The sequence below is a fragment of the Tetrao urogallus genome, assembly GCF_951394365.1.
Source record: "Tetrao urogallus genome assembly, chromosome: 1".
NCBI lineage: Eukaryota > Metazoa > Chordata > Aves > Galliformes > Phasianidae > Tetrao > Tetrao urogallus.
The window spans coordinates 72,437,495-72,455,149 of NC_136813.1; positions in this window are offsets into that span (position 1 = coordinate 72,437,495).

Genomic DNA, 17,655 nt, shown 5'->3' on the forward strand with positions numbered 1-17,655 from the left:
GACGTCTTTTCCTTCCCTTCCTGCCACCCCTCTCCCTGTCCCTCCTTTCCCAGCCCTTTCCCTCAAGGCCTCCCGCCTCACTGAGCACCGGCACTGCTGCTCCCGCAGCACATACTCACGTGGACTATGTTTTGGAAGAAGCCGCCGCTGGGCTCTGTCTCCAGCAGGACCACCATGAGCCGGCCCAGAGCTCTCAGTGATGTTTGCTGAAGCTGAAAGCAGAAGAGGGGAGTGACGTGTAGCATCACGGCTGCTGCCAGAGCAGAGGTTGTGTGTGCTGAGGTAGGGTTCCGACCGAGAGGTGGCCGGGAAAGTTACGGCAGGTTACCTGCAGGTACTGTGCTGCGTGCTGTGACTTCCTGATCTTCAGCATCATCCCTGCTGAAGGATATGTCACGATGCTCTTGCAGCACAGGACCAACATCTCACGCATGTCTTTGCTTTCAAAAGAGGGCTTCAGCTTGCTGAGAGGAGGAAAAAAGGAAGAGAAATCAGAAAGGGCCTTTACCAGTGCTCTCCAGGCTGGTTCAGACAACATCTGAGTTTCTCCCAATCAACAGCTACAAAGCCAATACCCCCAGCTCATGCTGCTGAGCACTGCCTTCAGTTCCAGCAGCGCCCACCTCCTCCCCAGCAGCAGTGAACCACCTCCCGCACTGGAGGGAAGGAGACCCCAGCTCTCCCTTCTCTTCCCTGCCAGGGGACAGGAGCACCAGGGCCTTTCTCCCTGCACAGAACCTCAGCTTTGCTGGGCACAACAGCCCAGCCGTCTCTCCTGCTGTAGATGCAGCTCCTCCCTCCCTGCCCCCTCCGGGCCCTCAGGAGCTACCCAAAACGGGGACCACCATCCTGCCTTGCAACCTCAGCCCTTACCTCAACTGCTCCAGGGCCAGAACCACCTTGAGAGGCACTGGGGAGACAGGCATGCCCGAGTAATACCTCTTCATCAGGTCCTGCAAGTCCCAGAGAGACCGTGTCAAAGTGGGCAAGGGGCACACAAGAGCTGTTCCACCCGGCCTCAAGACAGGCACAACTGCCACACACCAGCCCCATCACTTTCCCATGGAAGCACTGCAGGATGCAGCAGCTGGTGCACCCAGCCCGCTGCCCAGCCCCTGCCTGCCAGCACCCAAGGTCCCCACCAGCTGGAGACGTGTGGCTGCTGGACACCTGCATGCCCCCAGGGAAGCGAGCCTTGTGGCGCAGCCCAGAACTCCTCTGCACACAGCCCTGTCTCTAGGCACTCACCATCAGGATCTCCAGCAGCTTGCTCTTCAAGGAGGGGTTAAAGCTTGCAGAACCACCCACAGCTTGGAAGGCAGAGCTGCAGTCGGTGATGCTCTGCACCAGCGCGAGGTTGTTCTGCAAGTCCTGAGGAGCAAGAGAGAAGAACGTTCTTTGAACTGCGGGAAGGGACAAGGGCAGCAAGGGGGACACGGGGAGACAACGCTAAGGGAAGGGCTTGGATCTTCATGTGGACACAAACCCTTCCCCGAGGGACTTTGGAAAGGAAAGGCCCATCTCAGCATCCCCCCCACGTGGAGGGGCTGCAGCTGGGCGCTCAGACACCCTGGCATGCTTCTTTGAGCTCTCACCCGGCAGCTGCAGCTGTAGAGCATCAGGACGTTGCCCACGATGTCTCCCTCCAGGTGGGCGAGCAGCTGTTCCTTGGAGGCACGCAGTGCCACGCTGCCGTGGGCGAGCATGAGAGCGCTGCGTGTGGCATGAGCTCTCGTGCTGTCCAGCTCCATCTGTGTGGGAAGAAATGCCTTGAGACACTCGCTAACGGCCCCCAGTGCCCCGCGATGCACCTGGGCTCCCAAGGCAGGAGCTGCAGGGAAAATAAGGCCGAAGAATGCCAAGATGGAAACCCGTAACGCTTTACCTTCTTGCGCCTGGAAATCCTGGCATTGCGGCCTTTGCACAGCCTGGACGCAAACATGGTGAGCGTGGCCAGGACTGTGTGGAAGTTGTTCTCAGCAGCATGGCTGAGAAGAGAGATGATTCCCTGCACAAAAGAACAAGGGGCCGTTGGCACAGGCCTGAATCTACAGGTCCTCTCCTGAGCAAAATGGCAGCAGTGAGGAGATAGGAAGGCCTGGAGCAGGGCCAGGAAAAGCCCCCTGCCCCAGGGCCAGAGCAGGGATGCTCGCAGGAGCTGGAGGAGAGGAGAGCTGACCTGGGCCTCACATGGCTCCTCCGCGTTTGCCTCCTCCAGGTGCTGCAGCAGCTTCTCCTGCACGTGGAGGACTCCCTGACAGGATCCCAGCACTGTGCCCAGAGCCTTGTACAGGAATGACTGCATAGGAAAGGAAGGGAAGGAAGGAGCTGAGATGTGGCAGCAGCTTAACGTGCTGGGGGAGGGCCAGGTGGGGAGGACCCACGCTCCCACGCTGGGAGTCGCTGAGAGCAGCTGCAGGGCCCAGCTTTAGCCATCCCCGGGCAGATTGCAGGGAAAGGCCTCTGGGGGGCACAGACTGGGCAAGCAGCATCAGCATCCCGCGTGGGCAGAGCACCAGCCGCAGCCCCAGCCCCAGCTGGACACCTGCAGCTGCACCGCTGGGTAGAGCCGGGGGGAACTCACCTTTTCTGCAGAGCTGCTGGCAGAGCTGCTCAGCCGCCGGCTCAGCTCACTGCTCAGGGCCTCGGTCCACGCCTCATCATCTGCCGTGTCCACTGACGCCCTCAGGAACTGTTGGAGAACAGGAGAAGACAATGTTCCCTTGCCCTTTGCCTCTTCCCTCACTCCCAAGTCGCCGCAGCCTTCTGAGGAGAGGTGCCTGGAAGAACAGTCCCTCTCCCAGCTCCCCCAGCGTTCCCTCCATTAAAGCCACCCGCCCTCTTCTCCTCAGACCCCCCTGGGCTTGGCACAGAGCAGAAGAGGCAGCGCCACAAAGGCGTGCGGCCGCTCCGCAGCAGCGCTTGAGAGGCTGTTCCTGCCCCACAGCGGCTCACGTGGGAGCGGGGCTACTTGGGGCAGGCAAGCACTTCTCTGCACCGCGCCTCCCGGCAATGCTGTACCTTTAGCAGACGGCGCTCAAACTCGGCAGTGTCCGGGAAGCTCTCATCTTTCCCTGCACAGCAATAGGAAGACAAAGACCCTTACTTGGGATCAAGGCACAGAAGAAGAGCTGCTGCAAACCTGGCTTGGCCTGGGCACTTGACACAGCCAAGCTGGGACCTGCACCCCCTCCACAATGACCTGTCCCTCCCCACAAACACTGCCTCCACAGCAACACGGAACTAAGTGCTCCAAGGCTGCTGTCTGAGGGGACGTGAAGGGCCCATCCCTGCCCTGGAATGGGCAGATCTCTGGTGGGATAGGTCCCTGGGCCTCAGTGCTGACTCCCAGGAATGGGAAGAGCAGCAGAGCAAGAACTGGGCTGCAGGCAGTGCTTCCCCTCTGCCACTCTGCAGAGCTGCATTTTCACTCCCCCCCTTCCCTTCCCTTCCCTGCCTCTGCCTCTTCTTCCCCTCCAGTACTTTACCTTCAAGACACTGCAGCAGCAGGGGGATCTCAGCAGCCCACATGGCCCCCACAGCCCTGTGGAACCTGCCGTGGAGGTTTTTCATCAGCAGTAAGGCAGCAGCTTGGAGTTTGCTGCCTGCACCAGGGCTGCCTGCCACCACCTGAGCGAAAGCAAGAAAAAGCAGGGTCACTTCTGCAGCAAGAGCAACGGCTTCCCCCCAGGATGGAAGCAACTCGGCTGTGCTCTGGCAGGCAAGGAGCAGCCAACAGCTTTGCCCATGGCCATGCTGCTTCCTCCTGGCTGCTCGTGGCACCAGCTTCTGGAGCATCTACTCACCAGCAGTCGTGCCAGCAGTATCTGGGGCGTCAGCAGTGGGCCTGCAAAGAGGAAAAAGTGCCGAGTAAGACTCCAAGACACTGCGTGCCCACCCAGCCATGCACACCTCCGCTGTCCCTTCTGGGTGCTACCACAGGTCAGCAGAGCTCCCTGGGGGAGTTTTTGCTCCTACCTTGAAACATGGAGCTGACAAAATGGGGATCCAGGTGTTCTATCGGCCGTCCTGTCAGCTCCTCTCTCTCAGCCAGGGCACAGACACAGCGGGACACTGGGATCAGCATGCCTGTGTACTGCGCTGGCACCACAAACAGCAGCAGCCGCGGCCACAGGAGCTGTAGGGAACGAGGCAGTTGAGCAGGTCAGCATTCCTGCCTCTGCTCAGAGAGGAAGAGGACTCTGTGAATTTCCCCGAGTCCTGTGTGCTTCAGAGCACATTGGAGGAGAGACCTGGGGTCTTGGAAGGGGACGAGGAACACATGGTGCAAGGGCAGGGAGCAGCAGCAGGGCAGAGCGTGACTTACTTTGGACATCCCTCTCACAGAGACGTCCAGTGATCCCAGGATGTCCATGCACAGCTCCTGGAGAGCTCCTTCTTCCTGGGCTTCCCGGGCAGAAAGGTCTCCGGCTGCCTGCACGACAGTGGTGTTGAAACACTGGTTATGCTCAGTTCTCAGGAGCCTCTCGGGAGGCTCAGGCGTGGCCCCAGCAGTGCTTCTGTGCCACCCTCCAAGCAGCACGGGTCTTCCCAAAGAAGATGCTGCCCACTGCCCTTACCCTTCTTCCTGCGGCGCGGCTGAACTCCCTGAAGATGTGCCCCACCACATCCCAGGCTGAGCAGCTCCAGGTGTTAGAACTCAGCAGATCCTTGATGAAATAAAGAACAGCCGTCCTCACCTGCAAGGGGTCAATTATGGGTGTGATTTTCCTGGTCAGAAGGCAAAGGGAAGCCAGCTGCTCATCAGGGCAGCCCTTTGGGCATGAGCAGAGAATCAAGAGCAGAGGAGAAGCTTTGGCTTGTGACGTGAGGGCCAGGCCTTAGCACCAGGCTGTGCGCTTTCCATGCACAGCACAAGGACCTGCCCGCTCCACTCGGCCTGCTCTCCCCACAGGAGCCATCGTGTGGCCAATGCCCCAGCACCTCTCTAGTCACCCCAGCCCTGCCCGTGCTGGCAGCAGCATCACCACCCCAACAGCGCTTTCTTTTCCCAAACCAGCTCACCCGGATGCTGGGGTCGCTGCACAGACGCTGCACAGCCTCGACGACCTGGGGCAGCTTCTCTGTCATCATGGGCTCTGCAAGAGATGCACAGAAGCATGAGCGGAGCCACAAGGCAGATGGCAGAAGGGAGCCCTGGCAGTCCCAAGGCGTGGTACTGACCAACCCGTGGTACTGACCATCAGAGCGAGCCAGAGCACGCAGCAGACCCAGGGCTGCCGCGCATCCAGGCTCCCAGTCATCGCCCAGCTGCGACTGCAGAAACAGGATCATTTCCTCTGGGCAGATCCGGGCTGCAGGGAGGAAATCCCACGCTGTGTTAGCAAGAACCTCACACCCATTCCTGAGGTTTGTGAGAGAGGTTTTGGCCAGGGCACAGCCAAGCATGGCCAAGGCTCCTCTCCTTACCCTGCAGCATGATGCAGTGGGTCAGCTGTGCACGACCAGCCTCGCTGTGCTGCTTGCTGTCGTCATAGAGCTGTGGGAACAAGGTCCATTTGAGAAAATCACATCAGCACTGAGGACGGAAAAGACACTGTGCTGCCCGCTCTCGTCTCCCTGGGCACTCTGGGGAAGAGGACAGGCAGACAAAACCCAGCCCACCCCACAGCATCCCCGGGAGTACGTGCACGGCTCTAGAGCAGCCTTGAGCATGCAGGAGCTAAGGCTGAGCCTCCTTATTCAGGGGCTCGGAGCTTTGCAGTCCTCCTGAGACTTAGCCACAAGGGAAACTGCTGTGGGCGCAAGGATAGGCTCCCCTTACCTGGTAGAACACGGCACTGGTGATGTCCTGAAACTTGTCCCTTGGAATGACAGACTCGGTGCCCCCTAAGGCCTCCAGGAAGACTGTGAGGCTCTGCAAGAAACCAGGAGAGGAAGAAAGGGATGAAGCCACGTCTAGCCACTTGCGAGTGGAGAAACTGTTTCCCAATTGCTTCTCTGCAGGGAGCAGCTCCTGCACAGGCGTTCTTGTTTATCCCCCACCTCCCAGCAGCACCACTCTCTGCTCTCAATCGAGCCGTGTTTGGGCATCATTTGCAGGCATTTCCCACCCAGCAGCCCACTTCTCCCCCATCAGATGCAACTGGCTGTGGTCCCCCCAGTTGTTAGCACACAGCTCCTCAGGCACTCAGAGCCCCACCACCCAGGTGGTGGTGACAAAGTCTCCCATCCCCCGGAGATGAGCCCCTGTGAGTCTTGGCTCTTGTCCAGGCCATTCCTCCTTGGACTGAAGAGCTCAGGAAGCCTCAGACCTCCCTTGAACACCCATCCCTTCTTTCTCCAAGGGCTCCCCACCTCCTCCCTGCATGCCCCTGACCCCTCGTGGCACTTGCAAGGGCCCCACGTCCACCCTGAGCCCTGCACAACGCCTCACCTTGGCCACCCTGCAGGTGTCTTGGATCTCCTGACACGGGTGAACGAGCCAGAGGAGCTGCTCCCAGACGTGCTCTTGGTGCCGCTCCTCTTGCAGGAGAACCTCCAACATGGCAGCCACAGCCCCAAGGACGGCCTGTTTGTCCTGGAGAGGATGGCAGAGGTCCGGTATCAAAGACTGAAGGTGTGCCCTTCCTACACAGAGGGCTTTCTCTTTCTCTTTCCCTTCCCCTTCCCCACACCCCCACGCCCAGCAGGAGAGATGGGCTCGCTCTGGAGGGCAGGCAGCTTTTCCCCATACCCTCATCCCCAGCCCTTCCTGCCACAATGCTGTGACATGCAGCTGCTGCCTGGCACACAGCCTCTTCAGGGCCCTTTGCAGAGCCAGCCCACTCCCTCTCATCACCCCTCAGCTCTCAGCCCACTGGGCACAGACACAGCTGCCAACATGGGTGCCCCTGCTGCCTTCCTGGGCTGGGAATGTGGGGATGCAGCAGTGCTCACCTGTTCCTCCTGGCAGTCCTGCCAGTTCCACATCACGGAGAAGAGCAGCTCGTGAAGGTTCTCATAGATCTGCTCTTTCTCCATGGCAGGCCAGGGGCATTGCATTCCTGCGGACAAGTGAATCTTCACTCCATCCAGCCACTGTTTCACAACTGAAACAACATAACAAAATACTTAGACAATAATCAGACTATTTTTTTGAAAAAGGGAGTGAGAGAAAAGGCAGCCTGTGAGAGTCTGCAGCAGGGTGAGGTGCAAGGGCTGTCCTGAGGCGCCCTGCTCTGGGGCCGGCACTCACCAGCACAAGCGATGCGCAGGATCTGGCCACTCTTCACCTGGCCCACCACACTGCGCAGGCCTGCCAGCATCAGCCACACAAAGGGGATGCACTGTGGAGCTGCAGAGAGGAAGGAGAGGGCCACAGTCAGAGTCCTGGCAGCGAGGGAGGAGGGGCTGCAGTCCTGCATCCCCCAGCTCAGTGCAGATCACACGCGGAGGGCAGAGACCCCTTTCCCGGTTGTCATAGGTGTCAGGAGGTTGAGGGTACTCTACCATAGGTGCTGAAGAGTTTGCTCAGGGTGATGAGCACCAACTCCTTGCACACGTCCCCCGTGGCCTTCAGGTGGCTCTGGAGCTCAGCCATCACCAAGGTGAAGTGCGTCCGAGCCAGAGCCACCAGGACATTGCTGGCAGCTGTCTTGACATTGCTGGTCACGCCCTGGAAGAGAGTCACTGGTGACACGCGGCCCAGGAGACTGCCTGAGGCCCTTGGAAGAGCTAAGCCCCCACCATCCGCCAGCAGAACACCAGCGTGGGCAGGCGGTTCCCTTTGCCTTTGGGAGTGAGCCCTCACCTGGGCTGCCGTCAGGTCCCGGGACACCTCTGCCAGCAGCCGGTTCACCACTCCGCACGGCGGGCGGCTGCTGTCTTGGCACAGGGCGCTCTCCAGCTCACAGTACGCCTGCGCTCGGTCACCCTGGGGACAAGGATCAGTCACGCTCGCTTTGCCCGCTGCCACCCATCGCTCTGTGGATGTGCTGCCGGGCCTGGCAGCCACGGCACCGTGGCCCTGGGCCAGGAGGGCAAGGGTTGCTGGTTGGATGTCCCCAACTCACCTCCTGATCTTGCAGGCGCTGAAGCTGTAAGGTCGCGGCGCAGGTAGGGACAGGGCTTGACACCCTGCTTCTCTCCCTGCGACGCGTACGCCTGGGCACGCAGCCCACACAAGCAAAGAGACCTGGAAGGAAAGAGCAGAGCAGCTGCTGCAGGTGTTGCTTGGAGCCAGGGCCGAGCACCCGGCCAGCTGTGGGGGGAAAACGCTCCTCCAGCCCCACAGCGCGAGGCTGCGTGTGGCTGGTGGGGACAGGGGAGGGAGCTTTCTCCTTGCTGGGGTACTGGGGAAACCACGGTGAGCAGCTGCACTCGGCAGAGCAAGGACAGTGCTGCTGGCACGTCCTAAACAGACACTGGAGGCACACGTGTGCTCAGGCAGTGTTGTGTCCAGAGAGGTGGAGGGACTCACCTCGAAGGGCTCTCAGCCTCTCCATGATAGCAGGATGCCTCCAGATAGACGCAAAGCTCTCTCTGGTTCCACTTCCTGCGGGTCCCACAAGCGGACTGAGCCACCGCTCCCACCGCTCCACAAGGGTGGATGAGGCAGCCACTGTGACACCACACTGCAGTGTCACCTCACAGAGAATGAATGACGCGCCCCGGGCTGGGCACCAGGCAGGTCCCCAGGGCAACCCTGCAGGCCCTCAAACACAGCACGTTTGTGTGATGCAATCGGCTCTGGGGTTCCGGTTCCATGCTGACGCAGGGAATGACCTCAGCAGGTGATGGAGAGCCCCTGCCAGGGAGCAGCTGCTGGGCACCGTTGCCCGGCGTTGTCTTAGTGACTGGGGACTCCATGCCGGGAGGCACTGAGGCCCCCATCTGCTGCCCGACAACCTCTCCACAGAGCTCTGCTGTCCACTAGGGGCACGTGTCCGAGATGTTAAGGAGACTCCAGCGCATCTGATCAAACAAGAACACCACCATCTGCTTATTGTCATTCAAGTAGGGTCATGGGAGGCTGCCACGAGGAAATGGCAGAATATCAGAAAGAGACTTTGCATCCCATGGAAAGACACTAAAGGGATTGGGAGCACCAGGAGTGTTCTCCTCTGTCCTTCTGACTGGAGGCTGGGTCCCAGAAGGAAGGAGGAGAATAGAGGTGGTGAATTATTGGCTGATTCCTGGGATGGTGTTGGGATCAAGGTTTTGTGTACCTTGATCTTGGACAGGTGTGTGGGCATGAGATGGAGCACAACTGGGCAGTTGGGGCCCAAGTGTTCTGGAAAGCAAGCTGGCTAGATTGATTAAACCACATTTGATGGAGGAATGGAATGGAGTTCCTTGTGAAATGAGGAAAAGAAGTTAGGTTAGAAGTTGTATGCCTTCATGAGGTGCTGAATTGGCAGCTACAGATCTGACCTTTCTAAGCCAGGTTTTCGCTGTCTGCAACAGATGCTTTTATACAGACCTAGAGAGTTAGTGCGGACAGCGAGTCTCCTGTTTCTCCAAATAACACTGTTAGCTATCCCATCTTTGGAATGCAAGGCAGCAGGCTGGGCAGTAAACCTCAAATTAACAAAGAAGCAGCGGATTGGTGGATGCAGTTGATGCTGATAAGAGGACCGTTCAGAGCCAGGCAAGCATCCTCCAACTCCACCCAGGTCAAAGAGTACACAGCCAGGAAGACAACGGCCTTCATCAGAAAGACCACCAGATGACCAGGGAGAAATGCCTCACATGCATGAAGGAACTGAGACTCAGGGCGGGGGAAAATGTCAATCATTCTGGGGACTCACGGCAATAAAACAACCTTTTCTTGGACATCCAATGCATATGTGAGCAGCTTGCTCTTTAAGCACGTGCCTTTCTTGACCTCCCGTACGCAGGCTAGGAGGCAATACCCCCCTGCATCCAGCATAGGTGCGCAGCTCTGAGAGAACATGCCTGCTTTATGGCTGCTCTGTGGTGACAGACTTTGATTCCGCATGTCACTTGCAACAGAGAAGGGCCTGGGAATGATGTCTTCTAAGTAAACTGTGGAGAGAAACCTCCAGTTGTGCAGTAGGATCTTGTGAGGACTCCTCAGGGAAGACAACATTGCCAAGAGCCTGGCTGAAACCTTCCTGCATCCCTCTAGAGATTCCTGCACCCTCTGCTTCCCTACGGTGCCTCTATAGCAATGCACGCTGCGTGGGGAATAAACAGGCAGAATGAGAGCTCTGTGCGTGCTTACAGGGGGGTGATGTCATGGCAATCACACATGAGACATGGTGGGACCTGAGTCTGTTCATCGTGGGGAAAGGAGGGCTGAGGGGGGATCGCATAAATGTTTGTGAATATTCTGGGAGTCCGGGTGGATGAGAAGTTGGATATGAGCAAGCAGGGTGCGCTTGCAGCCTGGAAAGCCAACTGTGTTCTGGGCTGCATTAGAACAGGGGAGGCCAGCAAGGAAAGAGAGATGGTAGTCCTCCTCTACTCAGCTCTTGCGAGGCCCCGTCTGGAGGACTGCATCCAAGGCCTGGGGCCCCCAGCACAAGAAATATGCAGAGCTCTTCTATCAGGTCCCGAGGAGGGCCGCTAAGATGATCAGAGGACTGGAACACATCTCCTACGAGGAAAGGTTGAGGAGACTGGGCTTGTTGAGCTGGAGAAGAGAAGGCTCTGAAGAGACCTCGCTCTGCCCTTCCAGCTCTTGAATGGAGCATACAAACAGGAGAGGGAACAGCATTTTACAAGGGTGGAGATGATAGGACAAGGGGGGGATGGTTTTCAACCAAGACAAAGGAGATTTAGGTTAGATATGAGGAGGAAGTTTTTCACACAGAGGGTGGTGACACACCGGAACAGGCTGCCCAGAGGGGTTGTGGATGCCCCATCCCTGGAGGCATTCAAGGCCAGGCTGGATGTGGCTCTGGGCAGCCTGCTCTGCTGGTTGGCACCCTGCCCAAAGCAGGAGGCCTGAAGCTATATGATCTTCGAGGTCCTTTTCAACCCAGGCCATTCTGTGATTCTATGATCTTGAGGGAGATGGGAGGCATATGGACGAGGCCAGGCTCTTCTTGATGGTGTTTAGCGATAGCACGAGGAGTATTGGCTTAAAACTTACCGTACTAACATGCAGAAGAACTTCTTTATGGTAAGGGTGATGGAGCTCTGGAACAGAGAGGCTGTAGAGTCTTCTCCTATGGAGATATTCAAGACTCAGCTAGATGCCTGCCTGTGCAACTTCTTGTAGGGTACCTGCTTAACCAGGGGGTTGGACATAATGACCTCTTGAGGTCCCTTCCAGTCCCTGTGGTTCTGTGTAATTCTGTGATGCACTATGATCTGTGCTGCAGACATACTGAAAATGGTCAGTAAAAATGGGAACAGCAAAGTGACAGGTTTGCCTTCGTTGCTCAAGAAAGTCAAACCTAAATGTCATGGTTCTATGTTTTTGTTTTTGTTTTTGTTTTTTGTTTTTGGGTTTCAGTTTTCCACATCCAAACATCATGTAGTGTACGGGGCATTAAAGTGTCACTGCCCGAATTCCAAGTACCTATCCCTGTACATTACAGCAGTCACGGGATCTGGCCCTTCCGGGTGGGGGGGAGCTCTCTTGCTGCCTTGCAGTGGGTGCTGGAGGGTGCTTTCCTAGCCGTTCCAAGCTTTTCAGGTTTGAATCGGTGCCGGGAACTCTCTCTCTCATCTTGTCTGATTTATTAATCTCAATTTCAATTAAATTGTATATATTGTGTCATCTTGCATTCCAATATTATAGTAAAATAAGTTTTCCTCCATAGATTGTTGCCGCTGCTCTTTTCCTCCCTTCCTTCCTTCCTTCCTTCCCATTTTTGTGGGACTGGGGTAGGGCGGGGGGGAGGGCAGAGGCCTGTCGTCCCTGTCACGGACATAGATTGATCTGGTCAACTCCGTGACAGATTTTTTGGCGCCCAACGTGGGGCAAACTGCTTTTTAGCTTTTAGAACGAATCTCATTTTCTCTCTGCTCTTAGAGAGCTTCGTTAGGGAGCATTATCAGTAGTTCAAGTTTCTGTGCTGGAAAACCTGACCTTGAAAGATTAGGCGTACTGCCAGTGTTCTGGGATATTTGTAAACTTTGAGCACTACTTAGTCTGGGTAGTGCCTTTTTTTCTTTTTTTTTCCCCTCCTCTTGTTAGCTTCAATTAATTAGCCCCTTTTTAGCAAACACCAGTGATGAACCCACTCGTTATCGTGGGGGTGCTGGGTAAAGGATTTAAAGCAATGGTGTTACTCACAACCTACTGGCCAATAATCCATCTCACACTTGTGTGCTGTGGAATTGCATTCATATATAACTACCTAAGGGCACTGATGGAGACACCTATGTTTTACCTACTTGCAATGTGGTATGATTTGAATTTTGACATTTACATCCCAGAAGGAATGGCTAATTTCACAAACAGCTACATCCCAAATGGAATAGCTAATTGTACAAACAACACAATGTTCAGACCAGTTTCCGGGTTTTCTTCTCTGTTTGTCAAACGTTTTTCAAATCTTGAATTAATACTCATGTTGGTGTGCGTGTCATTAAGTTCTCTGATTGTATTCATAATTGTGAATAATAAGAGGAAGGAATCCCTTCCAAAACCAGAGAATGATGACTGGCAGGGAATATGGAGAGGTTTAGGAAAGGTCTTAGAAGCATGGGGACCCGCAGTGTCATGGGATTTTACTCTTGAACACCTGTGGGATCCTGAGAAACTAAGCCAGTATTTGAGTCAGGGACTATGCGGCTTACATAAATCTAAGGAGGTACAACTTATTTGGGGTTTGGCTTGTGCTTACCGTACCCTATATAATACCATTCTGGAGAGAGAGAGTTTCCGAGCTGAGGTTCAAGCCAAAGGGGAAAATCCCCAAGTCAAATCTAATCAATCACAGGAGACACCAGTAACAATTCCAGTTGCTCCTGTGGAGGGCAAGAAATGGAAACGAGTGTCTTCGCGTCTTGAACGAAAAAGAGAAGAAGAGGAGGAGGAGGTGGAGGAAGATCCAGGCGAGGGGCCCTCCTCAGAACCACCACCATCGCGTAAGGCAAAAGGGAAAACTAAGAGACGTGCAGAAGAGAGTGATGAAGAGGAAGTCTCTATTACTACTCGCCGGCCTCTAAAGATGACTGAAATCCAAGGTTCAAGAAAGGAGTTTACACGGCACCCGAATGAAACTCTTGTTTCCTGGTTGGTTCGCTGTTGGGACAGTGGGGCCCATAGCTTGTCTCTGGATGGTAACGAAGCTCGCCAACTAGGTGCCATTGCCAGAGATCCAGCTATTGATAGAGGAATTAGTCGATGTTCGGATGAGGCTGCCTCCCTCTGGGAACGAGTGTTAATAGCCGTGAAGGACAAGTATCCCTTCAAAAATGGCTTGAAGATTGCGATGAAAAAATGGGATACAGTTGAAAAGGGGATCCAGTATTTGAGGGAAATAGGCGTGGTGGAAATGCTGTATGACCCTAACTTTGTTCCTAACCACCCACAACAAAACCGCGACCCTGAAAGAGTGAGGACAACGCCTGAGATATGGCAGAAAATCGTGACAACAGCGCCGGACAAATATGCCTCTACACTAATGTCAGCGTGTGACAGATTCAACGAACAACAGAGAGCGCCCTTAGTTTATGAATTAATTGTTACGCTCCAAAACTACGAACAATTGCTGTCCCCAATTCATGCTGCCGTGGTGGCTGCTATATCAAAAATGACGGAGCAAGTGTCTCAACTGATTAACCGTGACAAACCTGTAGCAGTATCAGAGATGCTGGATGAAGATCGGGATAATCAAATGAGTCTAATGAAGGAGATCAAGGAGATGAAGGAGATGATGCGAGCCCACCTAACTAAAGACAATGAACCTTCCTTCTCGCGTGCACCATCAAAAATCTCAGCTGTTAGAGGCAGACGCTCTCCGGCTCAAGTAAGGGATAATACACCGCAAATTGCCTTATGGTATTACCTACGTGACCATGGAGAAGACATGAGGAAGTGGCACGGTCAACCTACTCCTGTACTACGAGCCCGGGTGAAAGAATTACAAGGCAGATCAACCACCAGTGCAGTTGCTCCAGTTACCACAGGTAATGAATAGAGGGGCCCTGCCCTCAGTCGGCGGGGGGAAAGGGATAATAGAGTATATTGGACTGTGTGGATTCGATGGCCTGGCACATCAGAACCACTGAAATATAAGGCGCTGGTGGACACTGGTGCACAGTGCAATCTGACGCCCTCGAGTCATGAAGGGACAGAATCAATCCATATTTCTGGAGTGACCGGGGGCTCTCAAGAATTGACTGTGTTGGAGGCTGAGATAAGCCTCACTGGTAAGGACTGGCAAAAACATCCTATTGTGATGGGCCCAGGGGCTCCATGTATACTAGGTATTGATTACCTCAGAAGGGGGCATTTCAAGGATCCTAAGGGGTATCGATGGGCCTTTGGAATAGCTGCTGTGGACACAGACAACATTAAGCAGCTGTCTGTTTTGCCTGGCCTGTCAGAAGATCCGTCTGTTGTGGGGCTGCTGCGAGTAAAAGAGCAACAGGTACCGATTGCTACAAAAACGGTGCACAGGCGGCAGTACCGCACCAACAGGGATTCTTTGCTCCCCATTCATAAGTTAATTCGTCAACTAGAGAGCCAGGGAGTGACCAGCAAAACTCACTCGCCTTTTAACAGCCCCATATGGCCAGTGCGTAAAGCCAGTGGAGAATGGAGGCTGACGGTGGACTACCGTGGCCTGAATGAAGTCACACCCTCATTGAGTGCTGCTGTGCCGGACATGTTAGAACTCCAATATGAACTGGAGTCAAAAGCAGCCAAATGGTATGCCACCATTGACATTGCTAATGCCTTCTTTTCCATTCCTTTGGCCAAAGAATGTAAGCCACAGTTTGCTTTCACATGGAGGGGCGTTCAGTATACCTGGAACCGTTTGCCCCAGGGGTGGAAACACAGCCCGACCATTTGCCATGGGTTGATCCAAACTGTATTGGAACAGGGCAGTGCTCCTGAGCACCTGCAGTACATTGATGACATCATTGTGTGGGGCAACACAGCAAAGGCAGTTTTTGAGAAAGGAGAGCAAATAATCCAAATTCTTCTGAGTGCTGGTTTTGCTATTAAGCGAAGCAAAGTGAAAGGACCTGCCCAGGAAATTCAGTTCCTAGGCATAAAGTGGCAAGATGGCCGTCGTCACATCCCGACAGATGTGATCGACAAAATCACTGCTATGTCTCCACCCACTAGCGAAAGAGAGACACAATCTCTTCTGGGTGCTGTGGGCTTTTGGAGAATGCATGTTCCAAACTACAGCCTCATTGTAAGCCCCCTTTATTATGTGACGTGAATGAGAAATGAGTTTACATGGGGCCCAGAGCAGCAGCAGGCTTTTGAACAGATTAAACAGGAGATAGCCCGTGCCGTGGCCCTAGGGCCAGTACGGACGGGACAGGGTATAAAGAACATCCTCTATACTGCTGCTGGAGAGAACAGTCCCACTTGGAGTTTGTGGCAAAGAGCCTCAGGAGAGACCCGAGGCCGACCCCTGGGATTCTGGAGTCGAGCCTACAGGGGGTCGGAAGAGGGCTACACTCCAACTGAGAAGGAGATCTTAGTCGCTTATGAGGGGGTTCGGGCTGCTTCTGAAGTAGTCGGTACTGACACACAGTTCATTCTGGCACCTCGACTGCCAGTGTTGAACTGGATGTTTAAAGGAAAGGTTCCCTCCACCCATCATGCTACTGACGCCACTTGGAGCAAGTGGATTGCACTGATTACACAACGAGCACGGATGGGGAACCTCAGCCGTCCAGGAATCCTAGAGGTGATCATGGACTGGCCTGAAGGTAAAAAGTTTGGAACACCACCAGGAGAAGAGGTATCGCGTGCTAAAGAGGCCCCGCCATACAATGAACTACCAGAGAATGAAAAGAAATATGCCCTGTTCACAGATGGATTGTGTCGTATTGTGGGAAAGCATCGCAGATGGAAATCTGCTGTGTGGAGCCCCACACGACAAGTTGCAGAGGCCACTGAAGGGAAAGGAGAATCAAGCCAATTTGCAGAGGTAAAGGCTGTCCAGCTGGCCTTAGATGTCGCTGAGCGGGAGAGGTGGCCAATGCTCTATCTCTACACTGACTCATGGATGGTAGCGAATGCCTTATGGGGGTGGTTACAGCAGTGGGAGCAAAATAACTGGCAAAGAAGGGGTAAACCTATTTGGGCTGCTGAACTGTGGAAAGACATTGCTGCCCGAACAAAGAATATGGTTGTGAAGGTGCGCCATGTAGATGCTCATGTGCCCAGGAGTCGGGCTACTGAAGAACAGCAAAATAACCATCAGGTAGACCGAGCTGCCAGAATTGAGGTGGCTCAAATAGACCTGGACTGGCAGAACAAGGGTGAATTATTTCTAGCTCGATGGGCCCATGAGACCTCAGGTCACCAAGGGAGAGATGCAACATACAAATGGGCTAGAGACCGAGGGGTGGACTTAACTATGGATGCCTTTGCACAGGTTATTCATAACTGTGAAACATGTGCCATCATCAAACAAGCCAAGAGGATGAAACCTCTCTGGGAGGAAGGGCGATGGCAAAAGTACAAATATGGGGAGGCATGGCAGGTTGATTATATCACCTTGCCACGATCTCGCAATGGTAAGCGTTATGTGCTCACCATGGTGGAGGCAACCACCGGGTGGCTTGAAACATTTGCAGTACCCCATGCTACCGCCCGAAACACCATATTAGGGCTTGAGAAACAAGTCCTGTGGCGACATGGCACCCCGGAAAGAATTGAGTCAGATAATGGGACTCATTTCAAAAATTCTCTTGTAAATACTTGGGCCAAAGATCATGGCATTGAGTGGATTTACCATATTCCCTATCATGCACCAGCCTCTGGTAAAATTGAACGATACAATGGGTTGTTAAAAACGATGCTAAAAGCACTGGGTGGTGGAACATTTAAGCACTGGGAGAAGCATTTGGCAGAAGCCACCTGGTTAGTCAATACCAGAGGATCAATCAATCGTGATGGTCCTAACCAATCCAGTTCCCTACATACTGTAGAGGCAGATAAAGTCCCCATTGTACATGTAAAGAACATGTTAGGAAAGGCAGTTTGGGTTCTTCCAGCTTCTGGAAAGGGCAAACCTCTCCGTGGTACAGTTTTTGCCCAGGGACCAGGATCCACTTGGTGGGTAATGCAGAAGAATGGGGATGTTCAATGTGTACCACAAGGAAACTTGATGCTGGGGGAGTGCAGTTACTAATTCTATGTATATGTATATAGCCATGTGTGTAATGCATTTTAATCATTTTGTTTGTTTGTTTGTATATATGTATATATATTTTAAGCATGATGTAACGATGTAGAATAAGGGGTGGAATGTCATGGTTCTATGTTTTTGTTTTTGTTTTTGTTTTTTGTTTTTGGGTTTCAGTATTCCACATCCAAACATCATGTAGTGTACGGGGCATTAAAGTGTCACTGCCCGAATTCCAAGTACCTATCCCTGTACATTACAGCAGTCACGGGATCTGGCCCTTCCGGGTGGGGGGGGCGCTCTCTTGCTGCCTTGCAGTGGGTGCTGGAGGGTGCTTTCCTAGCCGTTCCAAGCTTTTCAGGTTTGAATCGGTCCCGGGAACTCTCTCTCTCTCATCTTGTCTGATTTA